Source organism: Mustela nivalis, assembly GCF_964662115.1.
Source record: "Mustela nivalis genome assembly, chromosome: 18".
NCBI classification, from domain to species: domain Eukaryota; kingdom Metazoa; phylum Chordata; class Mammalia; order Carnivora; family Mustelidae; genus Mustela; species Mustela nivalis.
This window is the reverse complement of record NC_139037.1, coordinates 39,131,365-39,146,875: the sequence shown is the minus strand read 5'-3', so window position 1 is coordinate 39,146,875 and position 15,511 is coordinate 39,131,365.

Sequence of the window (15,511 nt, the reverse complement as noted above, 5' to 3'; positions counted from 1 at the left end):
TGCAATTGACGACCTGTTTCCTGGTCGCTGGGAAGCCTTCATGGGCAGGGACTGTGTTGACACGTCTATTTCCAGATCCAGCTGGAACCAGATGAAGCAAATGAAAAGCGGGGAAACTAAGTGGAATTGAACCTTTGGGAACCTCAAATGGGCCTTTTGCTTAGAGCGTGATTTGGGGCATTTAAATATTTTAAGGATTTGGGCAGATGATCTCATTCGAGGGTGCTCTTCTCGTAGTACCATGTTAGAGGGGCTGTAAACCAAGGCTCTTGCTTTCAGACTAGACACAGCTAATTATGTGTGCTCTGAGTGGAGCCCCGAAAAATGTCCTGAGTGAGGAGCCATCCGGGTGGTCTGTGTCTCTCACTTGGATGGCCAGAGTAGTCTGGCAAAAGGTTTCTTTGTTTTATTCTTGCCCCTCTAGAGCTTCTTGTGCTCCACTTGGGCCCAAAGTGGCCCAAGTGATGTTTAAATGTGAAAATAAGACAGCATTATGCCCTGAGTGCACCGCTCCAATGACTTTACATTGAAATTAGAAAAAAGTAGAAAATCTTTATTGCCTAAAAGACCTATGTGAAGTGGCCCTGCCTTCTCTGGTCTCATCCACACTGGACTCCTTGCTGTTCCTCAAAATGGCCTCCCTCAGAACATTTGCACTTGACCCTCTCTATGCCTGAAGAGCTCTTCCCAGGTTTAACCATCAGGGAGTTTAAGTCTCCCTCTTACTATCAGCCATCAGCTCAGATCTTACCCCTTCAAAGAGGTTATTTAAAGTAGACACATTCTAGTTGTTTTCTTTCCCATTGCTGTATTTTACTTTGCTCAAAGCATTGGCCACTTTCTGGAATTATCATTATGATGCTTTAACTTATTTACTGTGTGACTTCCTTCAACTAAAACATCGGATCCCTGAGAGCAAGGCTTTATCTGTTTTGTTCATTGCCATATCCCTTGTACCTAAAATGGTTCTTAGAAAAAGCCAGTTCTCCATAAAAATATGATGTGCAGATGGATGATTGGACAGATAGATGAATGGGTGAGTGGGTGGTTGGGTGGGTGAGTGGGTGGTTGGGTGGATGGATGGATCGATGGGTAAGTGGATGGATGGATGGATGGATGGATGGATGGATGGATGGATGGGTGGGTGGACGTATGTATGTATGTATGTATGTATATATGGATAAGTGGATGGATGGAAGGATCAATGGTTGGATGGATGGGTGGATGGGTGGGGGGAGTTGTGACCTAAGAGGGGTTCAAAATTTCCAGATGGTCATCATCCCAATAGGATTCCTTGAGAGGGTCAAAATATCAGGCCAGAGCCATTTTGTAATTAATGCTTTCCTAGCTTAGAGAATCCTTGTTTCTTCAAAATTTGCCCATACAGAGGACTAGTTGTTGAGAACTCATGAGTTATTTTCCTGTGGATCTTTTTTCTCTCCTTATATTCAGGGAACAAGGAACTAAATATGAATTCTGGATGAGGAAAGCAAACTTTGATAATGAACTTTGTCTTCCCATTGTAACATTGCAATAGTGACTGCCATTTTTTTTTTTAACCAGATTATCTCCGGTTGCTGAGTCGAACCCTCATAGGAAGGAAATATTTTGTTATATAACTAAAAAATGGACTCTTACGAGAATGACTTCTTCATTGGAAATGGTGTATTTCATGATGAGAGCCACTGATGGCTAAATAAAGACTAAATGTGCTTGTAAATTATTTACTTTAGCAAATTCCAGTCAAGATGCATAGCCACATACAACAATACTAATGATTACGGGGACAATTTTCTTTTTACTAACATTTATTATTGGTTGATAATAAACATAAAAAAGCTTTCTGAGGAACATTTAGAAATGTGAGAAGGAGACTACTCAACCCAGATTCTAATTCTCTCTTTCTGAGGTAACTATTCTAGCTGACTTTCCTTTCTGTCTGTTTTCTGTCTACACATGTAAAAGTACATATGCATTTTACATGGTTTTAATTATCCTCTATATGCACCTTTTATTGCTTTTTTTTCCACTTAAAGTGACATCCCATGTATTTTCCCAGATCATTTAAAAATTTTAGAAATCATTATTCAATTGTTCTATGCTATTTAATTGTACAGATCAGCATTAACAGAAATACAATGTGAGTCACATATGTAATTTAAAATTTTCTAGGAGCTGCCATGCACAAGTAAAAACAAAAAAGCAAGAGAAATTAATTTAATCATATATTTTATTTATTCTCATATATATATAATTCTGTTATTTCAAATCTAGTTAGTATAAAAATTATTGAGATTTTTTTTTGAACTAGGTCTTTGAAATCAATGTGTATTTGTCATCTCAATTCAGATCAGCCCCATTACAAGCATTCAGTAGCCACACATGGTGTGAGGCTACTATGTTCACCAACATAGGCTTACTCTACTGAAGACTAGGAGTTGAGAATTTATGAATAGTAAGAGGGATTTTTATACTAATTCCCATATCACAACTTAAAAGGCCATCTTCCAGGAATAAAAGCAGCCTGAAATTAGAGTTCTAGTTATCTTCTATCGGGTCTCAAGGTGATTAATTCAGTTTGATAGCTACAAGATAGAGCCTCAATTCCTCAAAATGCTAAATGAAGTGGAAAGATGTTGAAAACAATGTTTTTCAAATTATGCATTTGATACCATTTTGCCTCTTTTCAAAGATGATTTCCTAGGCTCTAATAGAAGCTGATGTCTCCTAGTATATTAAGATCATATTCAATACAAGGCAAATGAATTGAATTAGGTTGGATGGTATTGATTATTATTAGTCCAGCTTCAGTTCTGGGTCCTTCTGCTGTCTTTAACAAAGTCCTGGGTCCTCCAGGGAAGCTCACTTTTGCCCCTCCTGCCTCCTCTCCTCATTTTACAGTAAAATGACTATCACTTGGCACAATAGTTAAACCTGTGGGCACAACTGGGGCTATACCTTTTTCAAATTTTAAAATTTATTTCTGAATCAAAGGAATTTGAGGGAATCCAATGGTTCTCAAATGATGTCTTGTGGCAGAAGCATCCTGATTGCATATATGAACAAGAACTCATGAAGAGGGGAAGGAGGAGAAGGGAAGACAATCCCCATCTGGAGGGAAACTCCTGCCTGGTTACAGCGTCCATCCCAGCAGCTCAGAAGACCAGAAGAAACATCTAAGAGATCCTATGAGCTAATGAAGTTCTGGTGGCTTCTATCCAACATGAGTCCCTTGAAAAGTTTTCACTGGCTGCCTTCCATTGTCATGCTTGGGTCCTAGGGATGGAGCAATAAGTTAGATGGAGCACCTGTGTCAAGGTGATTCTTTGAAGAAGATCAACTGCAAACTTCAAACCACAACTTATGTCCTGTGATAGGAGATATGCCTGGAATGATATGTGGCCCAGCTTCTAGGGAAACCCTACAGGGTGGATTCCTGGAGGATAGGACTGAGCAGTGTTGTGACTTGGGGCAGCTTCCTCCTACCTGTGCCTCTGTGGATTGAGAGTGATAAAGGTAACTGCCTGATGGGCTGATGGGGAGAAAGTGGGATAATCTCTGTTAAATACCTAACATAGTTTGCAACACAAAACAATCAGTCACTGAATATTGGCCACTATCACTGTTACCGTCACTGTTGCTTTATTAGAAGATGGTGGGCTGGTAAGCAGGGATCATGTGATAGAGCCTAGCTGGTGGGTGATGGGGAAATGTTGTTTGAAACAGAGGAGAGATGTGTGCAGTGTTTCAGTTTGGGGCAATTGCTCTGGTGTAAGGACTGCAGAATTGTCTTGTGGGAGGGGTCTTGAACAGCCCACCCGGGGGACGTGGCATCTAGAGGACTTGACTTAGAGCTGTATTTGCATAGCAAGGATGTTGCTTTTATTAGACTGTTAGTTATGATCAATAAAAACCAGCATGTTTTAAAAGATGCATTTATGTTTCCTTTCTTGTTTTTGTCATCATCATCATCATCGCTGTCATCAAACGGTATGTCTTGAAAAGACAATGGCGTGGGGGAATGGGGTGCACCCACTGTTCTTACCCCTTGGGTGGGAGATGGAAAGGTGTGTGGGGTGGGTTTGAGGGGTGAGAGAGCAGGGAACTAAACCCAAGGGACGATATAGAGCAGAGTTGACTCCCACCCCACAGAGGTCCCGGCAGCTCTGCCCCAATAGTGGCTCCAAATTTACACAGCCTCCTCCTTCTCCTTTATCTCAGTCATCAAAAGTTTAAGGAGATTTAAAAACCACTGGGGTGTTATGCATAAAATACAACCTCAGGTCACTGATGGAATTCATGCCCAGGTTCCGCCAAGGCAGGGCCGGAGCCCACCCCTCCAGGGTGTCTGGGCTGTCACTCTCCCCATTCATCTTCTTGATTGTAAAAATTAAACACATGCACAGGAGGGCTTGGGAGGCAGAGTTATGGAGGATATAAAGTGCTTGACAGCATATAAACTTGGCTGTCCCACAGTGGAGCACCCAATCACGGTGGTGCTAAGAGGAGCAAGAGGAGGTCCTGAAGATGGGGGTGCAACAGGCAATTGCAGTGGGATGAAGAGCCAGAAAGGGTCTGCCTGCTGAGGCGGGGGCCACTTCCAGTGCCAGAGTCCCTGGAAGGCGGGCTAGCCCCCTCTCAACCCCTTGGCCAGTGACAGAGAAGGGAGCAGAAGCCACAGCTCCACAAACAGGCAGCAGAGAAGCTGTTGGGTGACAAGGGTGAAGCAGAGGTACCAACCTGAAACACAGAGGTGGGGGACACCCAGATCCTCCTCCCGTAAATGTGAGCCACAGCCTGGTGTTGGCTTTGTTGCGCATGTGGAGACACTGCTGACTGGACGGTGAGGTCTAGAGCTGTAGACGTGTGCATATGAGGGACAAACATTGCATCTAAGGAGCGGGAAGTCTGAACCACTGGGGTTCCTTCCTGCAGGAACCTGTCCTGAGACACTTGCCAGCCGTCTCACTGCCAGGACATCTGGGGAACAGGAGGCACAGGATCCCTTGGTATGCGGCTGAGGGCTGCTGCTGGGGACCCCTGGGTAAGTGTGTGTGCATGTGTGTATGTGTGACAGAGAGAGAGGGCAGTTGGGGGAGAGAGAGAACAAGCCCCAGGAAGAGAAGAAGGAGAGTGGGGAGCACAAGGGATGAACAGAACCCTCCAGGCTCACCAGGACTAATATGCACCGATATACCATTCCATGCTCTCAAGATTCCTAGAACACCTGCTGTGTTTCTGCCTTGTGCATCTGACTCAGTCCCAGTGTCACCGAACTCACAAAGGGATAGTAACCAAACAATCACCCCATTATTTCATCTACAATCTGGGCAGAGAGTTGTTCCGTGTGGTGGGAAATGAGCACAGCCGACTTCCACTGGTGCTTTCTTTGTTTTGAGCCTTGTCTGCCCATCTTTCAAGGAGGTCCATTGAGTCCATCGTGTGAAAGCCAAGGGAGCAAACATTTGTCATTTCTTTTTTTAAAAATTTTTTTATTTTTTATTTATTTTCAGCATAACAGTATTCATTATTTTTGCACCACACCCAGTGCTCCATGCAATACATGCCCTCTATAATACCCACTACCTGGTACCCCGACCTCCCACCACCCGCCCTTTCAAAACCCTCAGATTGTTTTTCAGAGTCCATAGTCTCTCATGGTTCACCTCCCCTTCCAATTTCCCTCAACTCCCTTCTCTCCATCTCCCCATATTCTCCATGGTATTTGTTATGCTCCACAAATAAGTGAAACCATATGATAACTGGCTCTCTCTGCTTGACTTATTTCACTCAGCATAATCTCTTCCAGTCCCGTCCATGTTGCTACAAAAGTTGGGTATTCGTCCTTTCTGATGGAGGCATAATACTCCATAGTGTATATGGACCACATCTTCCTTATCCATTCATCTGTTGAAGGGCATCTTGGTTCTTTCCACAGTTTGGCGACCATGGCCATTGCTGCTATAAACATTGGGGTACAGATGGCCCTTCTTTTCACTACATCTGTATCTTTGGGGTAAATACCCAGGAGTGCAATGGCAGGGTCATAGGGAAGTTCTATTTTTAATTTCTTGAGGAATCTCCACACTGTTCTCCAAAGAGGCTGTACCAACTTGCATTCCCACCAACAGTGGAAGAGGGTTCCCCTTTCTCCACATCCCCTCCAACACATGTTGTTTCCTGACACAAGAAGATGGAAGACCATTCCATGCTCTTGGATCAGAAGAATAAACATTGTTAAAATGTCTATACTGCCTAGAGCAATCTATACTTTTAATGCCATTTCAATCAAAATTCCACCGGTATTCTTCAAAGAGCTGGAGCAAATAATCCAAAAATTTGTATGGAATCAGAAGAGACCTTTAATCGCTAAGGAAATGTTAAAAAACAAAAATAAAAGGGGGGGCATCATGTTACCTGATTTCAAGATTTACTACAAAGCTCTGATCACCAAGACAGCATGGTACTGGCATAAAAACAGACACATAGACCAGTGGAACAGAGTAGAGAGCCCAGATATGGACCCTCAACTCTATGGGCAAATAATCTTTGACAAAACAGGAAAAAATATACAGTGGAAAAAAGACAGTCTCTTCAATAAATGGTGCTGGGAAAACTGGGCAGCTATATGTAGAAGAATGAAACTTGACCATTCTCTTACACCGTACACAAAGATAAACTCGAAATGGATAAAAGACCTCAACATGAGACAGGAATCCATCAGAATCCTAGAGGAGAACATAGGCAGTAATCTCTTCGATATCAGCCACACCAACTTCTTTCAAGATATGTCTCCAAGGGCAAAGGAAACAAAAGCGAAAATAAACTTTTGGTACTTCATCAAAATCAAAAGCTTCTGCACAGCAAAGGAAACAGTCAAGAAAACAAAGAGGCAACCCACGGAATGGGAGAAGATATTTGCAAATGACAGTACAGACAAAGGTTGATATCCAGGATCTATAAAGAACTCCTCAAACTCAACACACACAAAACAGACAATCATATCAAAAAATGGGCAGAAGACATGAACAGACAATTCTCCAATGAAGACATACAAATGGCTATCAGACACATGAAAAAATGTTCATCATCACTAGCCATCAGGGATATTCAAATTAAAACCACATTGAGATATCACCTTACACCAGTTACAATGGCCAAAATTAGCAAGACAGGAAACATCTGTCATTTCTAATGATTTATTCTTTGAAGCATTTCGATCTGGTGCTGACTAAGGTGTGGATGCCAGTGGGCACCTCTGAATTCTAACATTTCTGCCTTTTCCACCTACAAGAAGCTGGAACACCCCTTTTCAGATAATTACAGAAGTGTAATATTATGACTGAAAAGCACACTGATTACAAGGGCCCCGGTCCACGAACAGCGCACACCTGTATAACGAGTACCCTGTATAACGAGTATAATGATTAAGAACTAGAATGCCAGAAAACTCCACCAAGTTTCGGCAACAGCACCCTCCAGGGGTCTCCCTGCTCTCCTGGCTCTCTCACCAAGGTCAGCCCTGCCCATTCCTGTACTATAGCACACTCATCCGACCGGGGATCTCGGTGCCTGCCACCCTTCCTGAAGCTCGTGTCTGGGAGAGTCACACCGTCATTGTGTGGGCTTCATGGGTGCCTGCAGTGTCTTTCCGTTACATCTATCCAAACCGGGAAATGTGGAGATGGCCTTGACATCTAAGGACTCTGGCCCTGACAGGTACTGGCAGGTGCGCCACCTGCCTTGGGTCCTGCCTTCATCTAAGAGCACATGTCCTCTGAGGGCACGGCTACGTCAGAAGAGGAGTTGTTTTGTGTCCCGAAAGGCTTCCCTCCTGTTGGTACTTCCCAGCCCCCACTCACTGCAGAGGAAGTAATTAAGAACCTGTCTCTGGGGCCAGATTACCTGGGAAATAATTGCTATGTGACTTTTGGTCATTTCTCAAGCTCTCTGTATCTCAGTCTCCTTATCTCTAACCTGGGTTTGATAGTAAATAACACTCTTAACTTTACAGGGTGGCCATGAGGGGTACCCCTGAAGAGATGGTCTCATTTTTTGAGGCACCACCCACCAGAGGACATGAATCAGGACTTTTAAATTTTTCCTTCATGGGATGAGGAAACCAAAGCCTAGAGAGAGGGGTGTCACTTACGGATTCTCCTACTGAGTCTTTTCAAAGCTGGAGCTTTGGGTCTCAGGAAGAGAGAGGAAGATGAAATCCTTAGGAAAATGGGGCATGGAAGCTGAGTGCCCCGTTGTGTTTCAAGGCTGGTGGCGTCCTCCAGTCCATGGGGCCCCTGTGGCAATCCCACAGAATCAGATGCCCAGAGCAGTTGGCCTTGTTATTACTACCAGATCCCATTTTTGAGGTCAGAAAATTGAGCTACTGGAAGATCATGCTGTTGCTACATGGAACCAGGAAATTCTAGAACTGGAATTTCTAGAATAGGAAATTCTATAACTAGAACTCATGTCTAGAACCTGGAAATTCTACTCCTGATTCACCTGCCTTATTCCTTCATTGCTGCCGGTCCTCTAGCTGGGGAATTGAAGAGGTATTCACTAAAACATTGGTTCCTTGAAACTTCTAGACTGAACCTTGGCTTATTTTAGGGCCATGCTCTAAGACCTTGTTTCTCAGCAGCTCTGGGGTCTTCTCTCTCTTGCCAGAAAACTCTTCCGATCAGCTTTTGACACATCTACATTTTTTAATAAAATATTTCAATAATGCTTTTGAAATAGAAAAAAAAATAATGTTCCCATGTAGAAGATATAAGCAAATATAACCTAAGGATTAGGTTTCTCTAGTTAAAGTGGCTCTAGTTTAACTTTTTGTTTTTTGAGTTTCCTGGCAGCCAGAGCAAAAGAAGGCTGGATGATGGCAAGAAGCATGGGGGTTGTTGAACACGGTGGTGTTACTCTTTGTGGTTGCCTCTGCCCTGGGTACTTGTAAAACTAAGCTGAGGATGACAACTTGCCTCCTAGAAGTCTCTCTGTTGACACCCATGAGCCAAAGGTTTGGGGATGTGTGTGGTGGTCAGGGGAAACTCCATCTGTGTGTGTGTAGGGGGGTGGCTCACACAGGCATGGCAGAATGCTTCAGAGGTGGTCATGGCATGGTCATCACAGTCATCACAACCATTCCTCCTGGTCATGGTGTCCCTAACTAGGTGTCCTGTGCTAGGGAGATGATCACTATCACCTGGGAAGATTTTATTTCTAAAGCATACACAAGGTGTTGGCTCCACTCCAGGGGTCCTGATGGTGACCCTGGAGCCAGAAATTTTAGAAGGTCACGTTTCCAGAACCACGTGTTTATATACAATGGTTACCTCCTTCCAGGTAGCAGAGCGAATGAGGAAGCTCCACCCACAGTGTCCGGTGACTTGTCTGAGCTCTTAGATGGCAAGGAGTGGGGCAGGGGAGAAGCCTGATCCTCTCCGTTCCCAAGCTATCATTCCTTCACCTGCCTCCACCTAGTGAAAGGGGTACCCCCACCTCCAACCCGTGAGCAGGTGGAGGAGGAGAGGTTTGCTGGTCAGGGAGGTGGTAGTCGGGGGGGAACGCTCATTGCTTCCTGCCCCAAGAAGACAGATGTTTCTTTTGAAAGTTTGGGTTCTCATTTATCAAGAGTGTCTGAGGTGTAGGCTGTTGATATGAGTAGCTCGAGGTTATTAATTGTTGGGAGGCAGGCAAAGTTCTATCTAAGTCTTAATTCCTAGAATCCTCACCACGGCCTATAAGGTGCATGTTATTATGATATTCACTTTATGGAAGAGGAAACTAAAGCCGAAGAATTGACCTTAGTTGATCAGGACGAAGTAGCTGGGTGGGGTGGGGGGATGGAGGGGAGGATGATATAATCGGGATCTGAACCCAGGCTCTCTTGGCTGCACTTTGCACACTCCCCTGCCCAGACCCAAGTCGGAGGGAGGGGTTGCCCACAAGGTGAGGCTCATATGTTTTCCTGCTTTTATTTTCTACCTTGACTATAGACAATTGCAATGTTTATGCTGCCCCAGGTCAAACAGTTCCAGCATGCATGTTTTTTTATCATTTCTGTAGCTGGTTTCATGTATTTTTAAGTTTCAGCTCCTATTATGTTTCTGAGTGGTATAAATGATTTTTTTCCCTTTTGGTGGCCTCGAGCTGTGGTATGGGGACACAGGGTGATCTAACATAGTAAAGTGAGATGCCTCCTTCCATCCATATGTCCTTCCTGTCCTACTCTCCATTATGCTAGGGATGGTCATTCATACTTGAGTATGAATGAGAACAAAAGAGGGATAGGCCTGCTCTTGGCCAATGTCTAGTCCCGAGGAACCAGCTCTGAGGGTGGAGTGGGGACACATGGGGACTCCGGAGGTCGTGGGTTTCTCTTCCTTAGATTGAAGATCCTCCTGCTTGCCCACTAACAGAGCCCTCTCCAAATGCCTACTCCTGACATGAACAGAGAGGTGCAGACTTGTCAGCTCTCTAGCTGAGACCCCGGCTTTTCTCCAGCAAGTAGAAGATGGGTGGAGATGGGGTAGGAACTTAGCTCGAGAAAAAGAAATTGAAGCATCGCTCTTTTAACAGAAGACAGCACGATTTCCTTGGTTGTTGGAGCAAATGCTGATTTCCTTATAGAGGTCCAGTGGTACAATGGCCGTGGCAGAGGCCAAGGAAGGGCAAATACACTTTTATTGTTATGTTCATTGTATGTGGAAATGGAAAGTGGACCAGGCCGGGGACGGGATCCTTGTCCCTCGTCTCGTGCATGAGAAGGACACACATACATCATGGAAGAAGGCATGCGAGCAGGTCATCTATCTTGGGGGTTCTGATTGTCCACGTGACCAGGAAAAGGTCAGGAACCTGTGGCTATTAATTAATCCAGCCAGCCATACAGCCTTCCATGTTTATTAGGGAAGGCCATGGCATTTGGCTAGAATGATGTTTTTTTTTTTTTTTAAGATTTTATTTATTTATTTGACAGACAGAGATCACAAGCAGGCAGAGAGGTGGACAGAGAGAGAGAGAGGAGGAAGCAGGCTCCCTGCTGAGCAGAGAGCCTGATGCGGGACTCGATCCCAGGACCCTGGGATCAAGACCTGAGCCGAAGGCAGAGGCTTTAACCCACTGAGCCACCCAGGCGCCCCTAGAATGATGGGTTTTAAAGATTGGTGTTTTCTTAAGAGGACAACCTCTGCTTACTGTTTCGTGAGAATTAATTTGTTCCATCCCTTTATGATGGAGCATTGTTGGGAGCAGGTGTGATGGGGAACAGGGGAACACAGGCTGACGCCCCTTTCATCACTTTCTTGTCTTCTTCCCTTCAGAACCTGGTCCTCGTGCCCCACTTACCTCGAACTCCCCAAAGAGAAGAGCTCCTGTTCATTATTTGCGTGGCCGGGGGCCCCTGGACTGCAAGGGCAGCACAACCTCTCTTGTTAATTCAATGACTTGAGCATGTACGGATCAGGACTAGGTATTATGTGTGACCAGTGGCGGGGTGGTGGGCCGTTCCTGTGAGACCTCAGGGCCTCGTGAAGGAAGTATTGTCATTGTCTAGCAATAGCTCAGGGCATAGGACGCCCGTGGACACTCCGCTCTGGAGCCCCTCCAGTGAGGGCCATCCCTCCTGACCAGAGCTCAGAAGCCAATTACCCAGATGGCCAGTTGCTTCCTCTTGGCCTCTGAGCTTACATCCTCATGCTGACTTCATCCCAGCTCCGCATTCTGCAGAGTAGTTAACTGCATTTCTCTGTGCCTTCCCCGCCCTGACACAGACCCCTGCTGCGCCCCGAGTGGATGCCTATAAATATTTGCGTGTATCTTGAAGGCTTGGCCCAAGTAGGATTTGGATTTCAGGAACACGGATGACATCACGCCCTAAGTTGTGTATCCGGTTGGTAAAAACTCTCAGCTGTCGCCCCAGCCCCAGCCTCATCTCACAAGCTCCTCGGAGCTTCTGTGGTCTCCCCAGAAGCCTGGAGGGCATGCACGTGTTCTGGGGACCATCCCAAGGAGATTGGAAGGGACCTTGAGAAAAATATCCTTTATTTCAATAGCTGTGTCCGTAATTCGGTTCTTCTCATTCCAAACTTAAGTCTCTCCATGGCAGGTCATGTTCATTTGACTTGCATGGTGGTCATTTAAACTTCCTTTTAGAAAAAGTGAGCCATTTGAAGGGAGAGTTATTGATGGGATGGTGGAGAATGCCATATGCAGGGGCTCCCTTCAGATGGTAGAGTTGGCTGTTCTGGGTCCTGCATCTTCAGGCTGTAGCTCTGGGAGGTCACTCGGGATTTGGGAACCGCATTTCCTCACTGGAGTGGGGGGGGGGGTGCTTGAGTCAGCCTCTCAGGCCACTAGATGTATGAGATAGATGGATACGTAATAAGAAGTACTACTCTAGGGTTGTTATGTACATTAGTATCTATTAAATGATGACTGACGCAAGACTCAGGTGCACTCCCCTTCCACGCCGGCCTCTGGCCAGGCACTAAGCCAAGCTGTGCCCAGAATCGTCCCCCAGCCAGGGGGTAGACCAGCATTGCCCAGGTTCTGAAAACAAGGCCTTCAAAGGTAAAGAAATAGGGATTCTCACCCTCCCCCTCCTCAGAGAGCAGGGAACAAACAACAGAAAGACAAATAGTCTCTAAATATTTCTACAGAATTAATTAAATTTGCATTTCCAAATGCCGGCTTAGCCCCGAATTTAGCTGTCTCCTGTTCTTATGGAGCTTATAGACAGAATAAAAATATCTGTCCAGCAAAGTATCTTTAGCCCACGCCCTGCTTTCTAGCATTCTAGCCGCAGAGCCGTTGAGGAACGTGGCCTTTGTAAGAAAACGGTAGAAGAAAAGACACGAGCGTAAATGCCGATGATGGTTTCCTCTTAGACTACTCTAAACCCGTTGCCTTTTTCCTTTGATTCTCTCCTCTTCGTGAAGGCTCTCTCCTGTCTTATCTCAAAGGTCTACAGTCCTCGTGTTTAAAATCGGTAAACACAGATGGAAATTGCGGCATAGACCTCAAGCTATACATTTGCCGAGATCCTCTCAGGGATCTGAGAGGCCAAAATTTTCTTCATAATAATACAAAGACATTATTTGCCTTTTCATTTTGCGCCCATGGTCAGTAAAAGTGCTGGGGCCTTAGTGTGAGCTGAGGGAGCAGCCCCCGGGCGGGCGGGCAGGCAGGGAGGCACTGTACTCCTCGCTACCACATGTGTCTGGGGAGAGGAAAAGCCACTTCCACTGAAGAAGGCACCTCGTGCAGTATGTGCCCACAGCCCTATGCGGTCCAGCCCTCATGAGGAGGGGAATTCTGACACGTGTTAAAACCCAGCTGAACCCTGAAGACATCATGTTGAGTAAAATGTCTAATTAGTCAACGGGATATAGGGTGGAGGTTGCCAGGGCATCAGGGGAGGGAGGAATTAGGGAGTTCGTGTTTAATAGGTACCCAATTCCCCTTTTTCAAGTTGAAAAGAGTCCTGGAGATTGATGGTGGGCATGGTGGGGCCTCAGGGGGACGTACTCGATGTCATGTGTGGAGCCACGCACATAAAAATGGGTAAGATGGTAAATTTGTTGTTATGTGTATTCTGCCACAATGAAAAATAAATGTATACATATGTACATAAATGCTCATTTTTATGCATTATTAAATGTAATATAAAAAGACTCTGAACTTGGAAAGATAAAGAATATACTTGTCAAAGCCTTGAAAGTTATTAATTTTATTAAATCTCAGTTTTCCCCCATAGCCCCTCGAAACACTCTTTGTGATAACGTAGAGCACAGGGAGCACATCCTTAATCCTGCCCCACGCTGAAGCTTTGACCAGTTCTGTCTCGTGGCTTGTAAGCTGGACTAGCTGCTTTTTCCACCGAGCACCATTTTTCCTTGAAAGAACAACCGATAGACAAACTATGGTTATTCAAACTTGACTACTTGGCAGACATTTTCTGGAAAAGGAACAAATGAATCCTGTCACTTCCAGGAAAATAACTGACAGTATTTGTTGCCAGTGATGAAAATTCAAGCTTTCAAGAATTTTGAAAAACTTGTATCAGCCACCATGAGCTTGACAGCTTTCCAATACTTAAAGAGATACTTAATGAACATGATTTTTTAAATATTGTCTAATAAATCCCGTCAAGGTTGGAAGATTGGCAGATAGTGTTGAACTGATACTTTTTAAGTGACCGATGCTTTGTTACAAAATCATGCAAGGGTTACAGGGTGCAGTCAAATAAGATAACTTGGTGGGTCTGAATGTAACACAATACAGAAAGTTCACATATTTTCAAATTCCACATTGCAACTAACCTTTAAGAAACGACCAGTTACTGCGTTTTGGTGTAGTATCAAAGAAGGTTATCCACAATGATCTGAAAGGGCTGTGAACACACACCTCCCTTTTCCAACCACAGAGCTATGTGAGATCAGATTTTCTTCGTAGATTTGAACAAAAACAACATATTGCAACAGACTGCCTGGGGAAGCAGACATGGGAATCCAGCTGCCTTTTATTAAGCCAATCACAAAAGATGCTTGCAAAAATGCACAAGGACGCCACTCTTGTCACTAATTTTTTGAGCATATTGTTATTTTTCTCATGAAAACATTCTAGATATGTTTGTATATAATAGGCTTACTGTTCTTTTTAAATAGATTATTAAGTGACTATATGAAAATTTTCTTAGTTTTCCTTTTTAATGGTCCACCTGAACAAAAGCACTTAGGGTCTTTCTAAACTTCAGAACATGGACATCCTTAAGAGTCCTGGGACCAAAATGCGTGAGACTCGTTGGTCAAGGACAGCCATTCTTAACCCTGCCTGTGTGTATGGAGGAATCACCAGGAACTTGGTTAAGAATTCCTACATTCACTTCCATCCCAAAGTGATCACACCAGAAACTTTGGTGACTGGGCTCAGGTCTGGGCATTTTGCAAAGCTTCTCCGATGAGGATATTGGGCATTCAAGGCTTTGAATTAGGTCTGGAAGTCAGGCCACGTGGCTACAGCCTGACTGCCGTGGGAAGGATGGAGGCTATCTGGATGAAACCTGGTGTCCCTGATCTGGTCAATGCTCCGTATTGAGTTCCCATGTGACTCCACAGTAGGCAGGTGCACTGTCCGCTTTACGTAAGAGACATTGTCTCATTAGAACACCTCTGTCTTCCACTCCAAATGAGCAGTCAAGATGCCTTTAAAACATGGTGTGTTATTTGCCTTCTGGTGCCCCAGTCTTCGTATCAGCTGTTTGTCTGAGAACGGACCCTGGTGCCTGGCACCCTTGGGATCATGGTCACAGCCGGGCCATGGGGACTGGTTAACTGAATTCGGAGATCTTGAGGTTCTTTGAATTGGGGAGAATTTTTGTTTTTTCGCTTTTGCAGCACACCCATCCGATGGCCAAGCTCTCGGCCTCAGGAAATGGCTGCTTTACCTTTGCTATTGGTCACTTTACCGTTAGGTGATGTTCCAGGTCATTGGCCTAAAAGCCTCAGCAACA